This window comes from Anser anser (assembly GCF_964211835.1).
Source record: "Anser anser genome assembly, chromosome: 4".
Lineage (NCBI taxonomy): Eukaryota > Metazoa > Chordata > Aves > Anseriformes > Anatidae > Anser > Anser anser.
Window position 1 is genome coordinate 20,356,686 of NC_139724.1, and position 10,032 is coordinate 20,366,717.

Here is a 10,032-nt window from a genome sequence, read left to right on the forward strand (position 1 = left end):
ATCGTCTTGTGAAAAAATCCCATTTTTTTCCTTCTTTTATTTGAATAATATATGACAGTCAGTAAATCTCAGTTATGTACATGTATGCATAACTGCACATAACTCTTGTATCTCAATTGGATTAATTACCTCAAATTAGCTGGAACCTGTAATAATACAATCTTTATTTCTTTAAAATGGTTTTCCATTTAATCTTATTTGTAAAATATCCCACTCAATATATTGTACATGGGTTACTTTTTCTAACATCTCTGCATATGCATGGTACAGCTGATTTAACAAGTTGGACCTATGTGATTTAATGGGCACTGTTCTCTCTCCTCATATTACTAAAATAAGACAGCTTTGCTTAAGGGTTTTTTTGGAAGTCCCTTAGGTCAGCTATACCCTGACTTGTCTTGAGGACAGACATGCAGCTGCCAAAAGGCAGACAAATTCTCTCTGGCCTGAGGCTGAACTACTAAGACTAGAAGGGCTCAAATTCCTCTTCCTTCAAACTGCAGGACTGCTAGGAAATATTCCTTTATAGCAGCTAGGCTGTAGCACCAAGCAGAGGTAAGACATGCTGAGAAAGTTATGCAAACCTTGCCTTTTCTAAAAAAATAAAAAATAAACAAATAAATAAATAGAAAAAGAGACAGGAGATGCTGAGGGTGTCATATGTCATAAACATGTAGGACCCTCCTGACAGGACAGACACTTAGCAGAAGGTTGAGTTTTTAGACGAGCTTCAGTGAAATAATAACATTCACCTTTCCCCCACACATATAACCCAACTCAGCATCAAAAATTAAAATAGAGAGTGAGGAGAATTAAATATGAATATTGTGTCAAAAGGGGACTGCAGTAAAAGTAAGTAATTTCCTTTGGAATTCACACCTACTTGAATGTGTAATTTTACACAGATGGAGATTTGCTGAAGTTTAATAAATACCAGCTCCATAGCAGTGATGTCATGAAGATCAAAAGAATGACAGTGTGGTTTACACGTACAGAATTTAAATTTGTAAAACAGTGAGAAACACAAACTTGCATAAGCGGTGGGTTAACATAGTTATTTTACCTATTGCTCAGGATTTTGCATGCTATTTCAAGTCTTCAAACCTTTATTATTTAGACAGCCTCATAGAGACAGGATACACTGTTTTGTGGTGTAAAGTGTTAATGAGTACCTGTGAGAACAGCTGCACAGAAGAGCAGAAGGCTTGCATGTACGCTGTCTTGTCTTTGACCCCGGTTCATTAAGTGATGTCCACATATTCGTAAATTCATCCCTATTCTGATCAGCATTTAAGAATGCAGGCAGCTTTAAGTATATGTTTGATTTGCAAAATTTAATTTGCATGGTCCTAAATAGAGATGGTTTCCCAGCTCCCGTCCCAGATTTTTAAAATAACAAGCAGCTCATAGAGATCTAAGTCATACTCTGATTGTAAATCATTCAAAAAAGTTCACAGATATTACAGAAATCCAGTATTCTGAACCCGAAGATAGATTTTTTTAATTTTTTTTCTGTGTTATCACTAGTACCTAAAAGTGATTTAAATTAAAGCCAGACTACTGTGAACTATGTCCCTCTGATGTGGTTCTCTTTCATCATCCTGAAACTGTAGCTTGACTATTAGGCACCTGAAAATCATAAACAAAACTGCTCAAAATACATTTGTTCTAAATAACTCTCTGCATGGTTTCTCTAGGAAGCAATCAGGAAATTTTACCATTTGGTGGTGCGCTATTGTCCTAAAAGGAAGAGGGTCAGGAGATGATTGAAGAAAATAACTGCATTAAAATTTGTAATTTGAACTATGAAATCAATTTAGGGGCATTTCCAAAGAGCAAAAAAGTTCTGTTTAATCCTGCAGTTGTTCATGGAAGACCAAAATTCACTTTCTGCTGATGCACAAAGATGTCTTTCCTTCAGACCTGATTCCTTCCATTTATTTCTGTGCTTGTTTTAGATTCCTCAAAGTCACAAACTCATGTTCACTCATGTTGCTATGTTACCAGTGTAATATATAAGGTAACTAAGGCAACAGGTAATAGCACCGTGTGTCTGCGTAACATATTAATAATGTCAACATTCCAAGCATGGCATGAGAATATAAATGATTAATTTGTCCAGAAAAAAACTATTTTTTATATCATTCAACTATTCAAATGATAGATGTTTTATGTTCAGGTTTTAAAAACATTATTTAATTGTATGAATTTCTCATTGAAAATTGTCTGTGCTAGTTTTTGGACTACCCAGTTACATGTTTCAGCACTCACTGCGCTCAGTACTAGAAAAGCTAGTGATGGTTTCACAGCGCAAAGCATTCATGGAAGCTTCATTGTGATGAAGCTGAGAATAGGACAAGAATATTCTCACTTTATGAGAATAACTGTTTACTTACAATGCCTTCTGAAAGGCTGGTAAACCCTGTAGTCCAGATTTTGTAGAGGAGACAAGCAATTGATGAGAGCTGTTCATGTCACTATTCCATTTTTCAGACATTGAGGGGTTTTGAACAAAATACTACCAAGAAAAAAAAAAAAAGTGAGGTTTGATCAGAATAAAAAATGGTCTCTTTCAAGTTTTTGGTAATAAGAACATGTTTCTTACACCTAAACTCCAGGATGAGTTATACCATCCAAGTTATAAAACTACAACCATCTAAGTTTAAAATTTAGGAGTATGATTCAGTGGAAGGTATGGATATAGAATATTATGTAGAATAGTTTATTTGGTTTATTATTATTATTATTATTATTATTACTACTATTATTATTATTATTATTATTATTATCCTGATTGATTTAATCCACTTCAGAATGTACCACTGCAATTTTAATTTACTGCATTTAGCCAAAGATCCAACCTTCAGATAAGCAAAGCAGAAAAAACATGAAAGGTCATAAGCTGGAGAAAATGAAACATCACTCCACCACTAGATTTAATTTGATCCAACATCAAAGATCATCATAATACTCTAATTAGTGTTTGATCTCATAGGCTTTGAAAGTGAGCTAATCAGTCTAATTATCAAACTCCATTGTGCCTCATTCTGTGCCCAGATTAAAAAATTCTGTAGTAAAGTTAACACAGGTTATAATACAGGAGTTAGTTCTGTTTATTAGCCAGGAAATTCTGTTTTAACACTAATTCACCAAAAAAAAAAAAAAAAAAAATTTGAAAGCATTAAGTTGATAAAGTTGTATCTAGATAATGCAAAGATTCTGACGTAATACTACCCCTGTGTATTTTGCTGCATTCTTCACTAAGAAATACTGCCAGAATGCACCTGAAATGTGCTACGTTTATAAATGTCCTGAATTTTATTTAAAAAAAGAAAAAACAAGATATTTAAATAGATTGAGAAATTCCAAGAGTATGCTTAAATTATTATTCCTTCACCCAATTCTCCTCACCATGAAAAAAAGTCATTGCTACATTTAACTGATGTGTAAAGTCACTGTTGAAATACTCTCTAATGATTACAGATTGTCCTGTGAATACCAATGGATTGTTTTCCCCACAGAACAATGTGAAAAATACTTAGTCCCTTCAGAAATGGAAGATATTCAACTTAGGTCTTTCCTCCTCCAAGGGATAGGCCAACCTAGCTAATTTTCATCAGCATGTTGGGTTTTGCCAGTAGGAAGGAAAGACTTGTGGATTTGATGCTCCAAATCAGTCATGTTTGCTGCCAGCTCATATAACAGAAAAAAGCTGTCATTAGCTTTGTCTGACAGAAATTACTCTTAATTTTAGTGATCTGAGTCTCTGTGTCTGGCAGAAACCTAGGCGAGTGAGTATTGCTTCACTCATTACCACCATATTCACTGTGTGTTTTTAAAACTACAGGTGCGCTAGGGGCTTTCCAGTGAATACACAAGAAATCAATACCTTCACAGAAACAAGCAAGCACTGGACTGTTACTTTACACTTTAGATCAATTTGTGGATGTGTATGTAAACAGATGGAAAGGAAGCTGTTTACAATGGTGTAGCTAAGTGATTATTATAATCAACACTGTGATTTCAGTAATACCTTAGAGAGTTTGTTTAGTAATGTAAATAAATAAATAAATTCAAATAAATAAATGTTGTTATAAATTAACCATGCGTCGATCTTTAAGTTGTGCTGCAGGCATGACATCATAGAGTTCACACAAAAAACAAGGAAATATTTTGGGTCCAATTTCTTGGATCCTGTTTCTGTTCAGCAAACAGAGTATGACTTCAGAATGAAATCACAGTTCCTTTATTCATTCTCTAATTAAAATATGAAATTGCCAATAGGACATTGTTTTAAAAGCTTTGTGCAGACTGACACCACTGAATCTGTGAAACAAATTTCTACAATTCCCATTTAGTCCTACTGATGTGCTACTTTACAACCTTTTTAATTATAGGTCATTTTTTAAATTATTTATTTCATTGGTTATTTTTATAAATAAATTTTAAATTTTACGGTCTAGAAAGGTAAAATAGCATTGATTCTATCCATAACAGTTTAACTCCAGGTAGTGAGTCCCCAAAATATTTTCTCTTCTGACAAAAGAGAATCATGAGTTTTTTATCAGTGAGAGAACACACATATGACTATAATTAAGTTACAAATTCAAGTAAGTTATGGGATGAATGGGTAATGAACTTGCATCCTAAAGCTCCCAAAGCTTTATTCACTCAAATGTAAGTGAACAACGAGATTCAGAGCCATTAGGTCTGGTTTTACATCAATGTAGATGCCCCGCATTTTAAACTTCCCTCACCCTCAGGTAGTTTCAGGATCTCCTAAAATGATAGATGTACTTCCAGGTTTTTCAAGGTGGATTTGTCTGTTCTCCATCCCATAGCATATCTCTTGAAAATATTTAGATTTCATATTACCTAGATACTGTGTTTGGCTTTTGTTTTTCAAGAGTCATCATCAATTATCCATATTCTCTAATCATTATTGTACTCTCTGACATAATGTTGGCCCATAACAATGCTCACAGACAATGCACAAGCACATTTTGGGGGACAGCTTCCCCAGTGGTGAACCTGAACACTCCAAATACATTTAAGGAATGTGAGGCAGTAGACTTCAGTTCTCTGAGGCAAAAGAGGAATTAGGGTTGAGGTTCATCTATCTGAGAGCACCATCCTACCCATGTTCCTTTCTGCTAGTAGCAAAAGAAAGAATAAAGCCAATTTTCACATGTCCTGGAAGTAATGCCTGGGAAATCCCCCAAAGCAAAGAGTAACCCAAATACTCTCTGACCAGTTACAAGTTATAGTTACATGACTGCAATCACCTTGTCTCCCTACGGACTACCTAAAAAACTGCCAAGTACCACACAGGACTGAGTGCTAGCCATCCATTGCAATTACATTGGGTACTTGGCCCCAACCTTATTTCAGATCCACAGTATAGGAAAAAATAACAATTAACCACTTTAAGTGTGCTATATTTAAGTTTAGTTCAGGCTATCTGCAGCTGACAAGCAGAAAAGGCATAATACAAGCATTTTGATCAAAAACTTGAAAAATTATGCATTTATACATCTTATTGCAGGAAGTGTTGATTTGGTTAAGTATCCCAGCTGTAATTCTTAAGAGAACAGGATTTTTTTTCCTCAGAGATTTGGGTTTTTTTTGTTTGTTTGTTTTTGTTTGTTTGTTTGTTGTTGATGTTGTTTTGTTTTTGTTTTAAATATAGGAGTAACTGGAGATTAAAAAGGCATTCAGAGATGTTACAAAACTTTTCCCAAATCCTGAAGCAGGATTGCATAATTTTCTTTTCAAGGTATTATGATCAGATTTCTGATTTCATTTCATTTGAAACAAAAATAGTAAACCAAATACCATGAATATCTGCTTTGCTGTAAGGGGGTCTTAAGGTTGCAATAGAGGTTGTGAGAGAGACAATGAAGAAGAGAAAGAAAATAGTTTGTATTTTAAAATAAACCAGGAGCAGTCACAGAGCAATAAATGGCACAAAACGCAATATGTCAAAAGGGGGACAGAAGAAGAAATGCCAACAGAAGCACACTTACACTAAATGTCCCCTTAGCACAGAGAGAAAAAGCAAAGGCTGAACTTGACAAGGCTGAAAATAAATTTGAGAACCTCAGACAAGACATGTAAAATGACCTCAGCTACAGTGATTTGAGTAAGCAGTGGTAGAGAGATGGTCAAAAGAAAAAACCTCTAGATACTTTCAAAAATAAAATATTCCTAAGACTGTAGAGACAATGTTGTTGACTATGAATGAAGACTGGACAGTTAAACTATATGCCACAATGTAAAATTTAAAAAAAAAAAAAAGTTAAACATTATCTTCAGAAACCAATCTAGGATGTTTAATCCTAGTCTAAACATAAAACTATGTGCTACTAAGTAGAAGACATCCAACTGTAATAACTGAAATTCAGAGAAAATTAAAAGTAATAAAACCATTGTAATTAAAGTCCGTGGTCATCCCTGGTAAAGAAGATATATTTGAATGACTGGAAATGTTATCATATATTATCTCTTTCTGGAAGTAAAGCAGAAAAAAAATCACACAGTAGCAATGGAATTCATTATAAGTTCTTTTTAAAATAAATATATATATATATATATATTGATTTCTGAACAAAACAGAATAATTGTCACCAATTTAAAATAAAGAGGAGGGTTGGCTCCTGCAGTTCTGCTCCAGGCGCCTTCAGCTATGAGATACAGGTGTCTTGTCCAGCCTCCCTAGAGAATCTTCTTACAATGATTTCAATGACAATCACTGCAATGATTTCACTGGCCAGATTTCTTAAATAGCACCACGAGCAGTGTTTTCTTTTGAAACTGTAGGTATATTCAGGTGGTTCTTCTGTGCATGCATCCCTGCTACACCAGTATCAAAACTCACTGCCAAGTCTGTTTAGGTGTTAGAGACCGTCGGTGACAAAAGGCTTCACGTTCCTCAAGTTGTCAGCAAATAGATCAGCTTAAAGGTATTTTGGGCTACCAATGCTACTAACACATTCCCCGGAGTTTGTTGGACTTCAAACAGACTTGAAATCATGAATTCTGTTTTTCTCCCATGTATCAAGAACCCATAAGGGCTTTCTGTCCTTGAGGAATATTTGGCTAACTGTTTTAATTTATTCATTATTAATCTGCAAAAATAAGAGGACCATTTATAACATTTGGTTTGTTCAATTTTCCTCCACAGGAGTGAGCTCTCACATTTAATCATTCATTATGCTCTGCTTGTTCAGAGTCTGTGAAAGATGTACATTATAGTTAAGTTTTTTCCTCAAGTGACTTGCGTTACTAAAAATGTGTAAAAGAAAAAAAAAATCAAAAAATCAATTAAAATTCCATCTTGCATGTGGTACTTTTTTTTTCCAGAAAAAAAAAAAAAAAAGAACACTGCAGATTTTGCATACTTTGCAAGTATTTTAAAATTAATGGAAACTTTAAGAATTAATTCTGCTTTTTCTTTGATAAAAACACATGAGAATTTTTTGGGGTCCCTACAAAAAAGAAACCCGAAGAACTTTTCAGCACTAGACAATAACTGACATTTTAGAAATCCCTTAGATTTCTTTGTATGGCAACTTTTCATCATTTACATTTATCAAATGTATCATCAGTTTAAGGTCTTGCCCATGGTGTCAGAGTTCCCTTGTTTTGTTTGTTCAGTTCTGAACAAAGAATAGTTTCAATATATTTCCCATTAAAAAGCTAGTTACAGTGAATTAAATAAACTTTCAATTTTATTTTACTTTGTAATTATACAACTATAAATGAATCATAATTGAAATGACAATGTCCAACTATAATTTTCTAATTATGAGTGCTGTCCATACCTTGAAGATGAGTGAAATAAAATAATGTCTTCAAATAATAATGTCCAAACTGCTGAGCAGTCCTGAGCAATCTTCTCTACAGCCCTACCAGATTGTATGCTCTGGTTTCCATTTAAAAAACAACAACAACAAAACAAACACTCCATTAAAACACATTACAGCATCTTGACAGGCATTATTAGAATATAATAATATTAAAATAGTAAACAACCCACACTTAGCTGATCAGATTATGGGAAAGGAACCAAGGTTCACATGCATGCCTGCACCAACAAATGGTGCGGGTAAGGATTATTGCTACTTTGAACATGAACAGAAATGAGAAGGATTATTTCAGCTGTAACAATCTCCTACCCAGGTGTCATTCTCACTATCCTATATTTTTGATAGAAAACTGAGACCAAAGTACACCCACCATTAGTAATTTCTCAAAATATAGAGCTGTTTCATAACGACATCTGAACATAAAGACTGAATGCTGCAACCAACATCATGATAGGTTTGTGAAACATCCAGCCTGTCTGTGATACACATTTCTGATTTGGGGGCTAAATTCTACCTGTCAAGAGTTATGAACAATTATGGCCTGATACACATTTTCATTTAAGAGAAAAAAAAATAAAATCTTTAGCTTGAGAATCCCATAAAATAAATTTTGAAAGCATAAAACTTAATTTGGCCATGCTTTGTTTTGAGGTCTACTGTCAAACTAGGATATATTGGATGCTTCTTTCTGGCAAGAAAATATATTTATTTAAAAAAAAAAAAACAATGACCTGTTATAACCAATTATTGTTATCTAATACAAACCATCATTCTTTAGGGCATGAGCCAACCAAGTCACTTTGAATAGGAATAAATGTTCACTATTGAGTTTCTGGTTCCTTCCTCTGGTCTCTTTCCTTTGGTCTCTAATGACAAAACTGACAGCCTAAAAACATTTTTCAGACACTTGCAAAATGAATGAATCCACCTTGTCTGCCAGCTGTGGGAAAACATGGAATAATTGAGAACTCTGCTAATCATGTGTGCGACAATGAACTGCTTTACACACACACAGCTCTTACACATATGCATAGGCTGCTCTCCATGATTTTCCACTGAGAAAACAGATATTGAAAAGATCCACAGTTCTCACAGCCTAACATTTATAGTTACCAGGCAAACATATAAACATGAAAATGAAAAAGATTACATATTAACCAAATTCAAAATGAAAAAAGAGTAGTGTTTGATTTTAAAACCAACCTCCATATTCTGGTGTTACTTTTGCTTTGAATAGAGAAATATAAAAATAATTTGCCCTATTTTCAGCCTGCCCTAATCTGTCACTCTACAGGATTATTCAAAGAACACTATATTGAGTGGTTGCCTTGAAAATCATACTTATCCAAGTGTAAATTTTCTACCTTATGTTCTAATATTTAAGGACTTCCTATATCCCCAAGAATGTTTCCAGGAAATTTGGTGCTTTCAAGCTAAAACAGACTCCAGAAAGAACAAAGAAATCAAGACAGGCTGGAGAAATATAATAACAACAACAACAACAACAACAACAACAATTATTATTATTATTAATAATAATAATAATAATAATAAAAGGAAATAAAAAACAGTTCCTTGTACGTTTGATCTCTATAATTGTTGACAGTATGTTTGATCTCTATAATTGTTGACAGTGGAAATGGGATGGTCACTCAACGTTTACTTTAGCACATAATTATAAAGCTTACTTTATAGTTCTGTTAATCAATCCCTTGTAAAACAGAGCTCATCTTCTATAGTCAGGTACTTGGCCACCAACATAAATTTCTTAATTTCCAGCAGAGTTAGGCTATTAAGGACAGAAGATACAACACATTTGTATCTGCAGACACATGCTGTATCACTCATGGAACAACTTTTATTCATGCCTCTCTGAATTCACCAAATGTTTCTTGCACTTAAATGTACTGTTAACAGCTAATGAATGCTCATTCAGCTAAACGAACACCCAGAATCCTCAGCCAGCACAGAATGAAAGTCAAATGAAAGACTGAAGCTCTGCCTGAATAAGTAATACTGAAAGTTTGTGAATAGAGAAAGACAATTGATGAAACCACTGAGAAATGAAGAGCAACAGCAACTCTGGGCAGAGGATGCAGTGTAGGCATGCTCATACAGTGCAATTTAGCACCACGAAGAAGCACCAAAGCTCTGAACAAGCTCC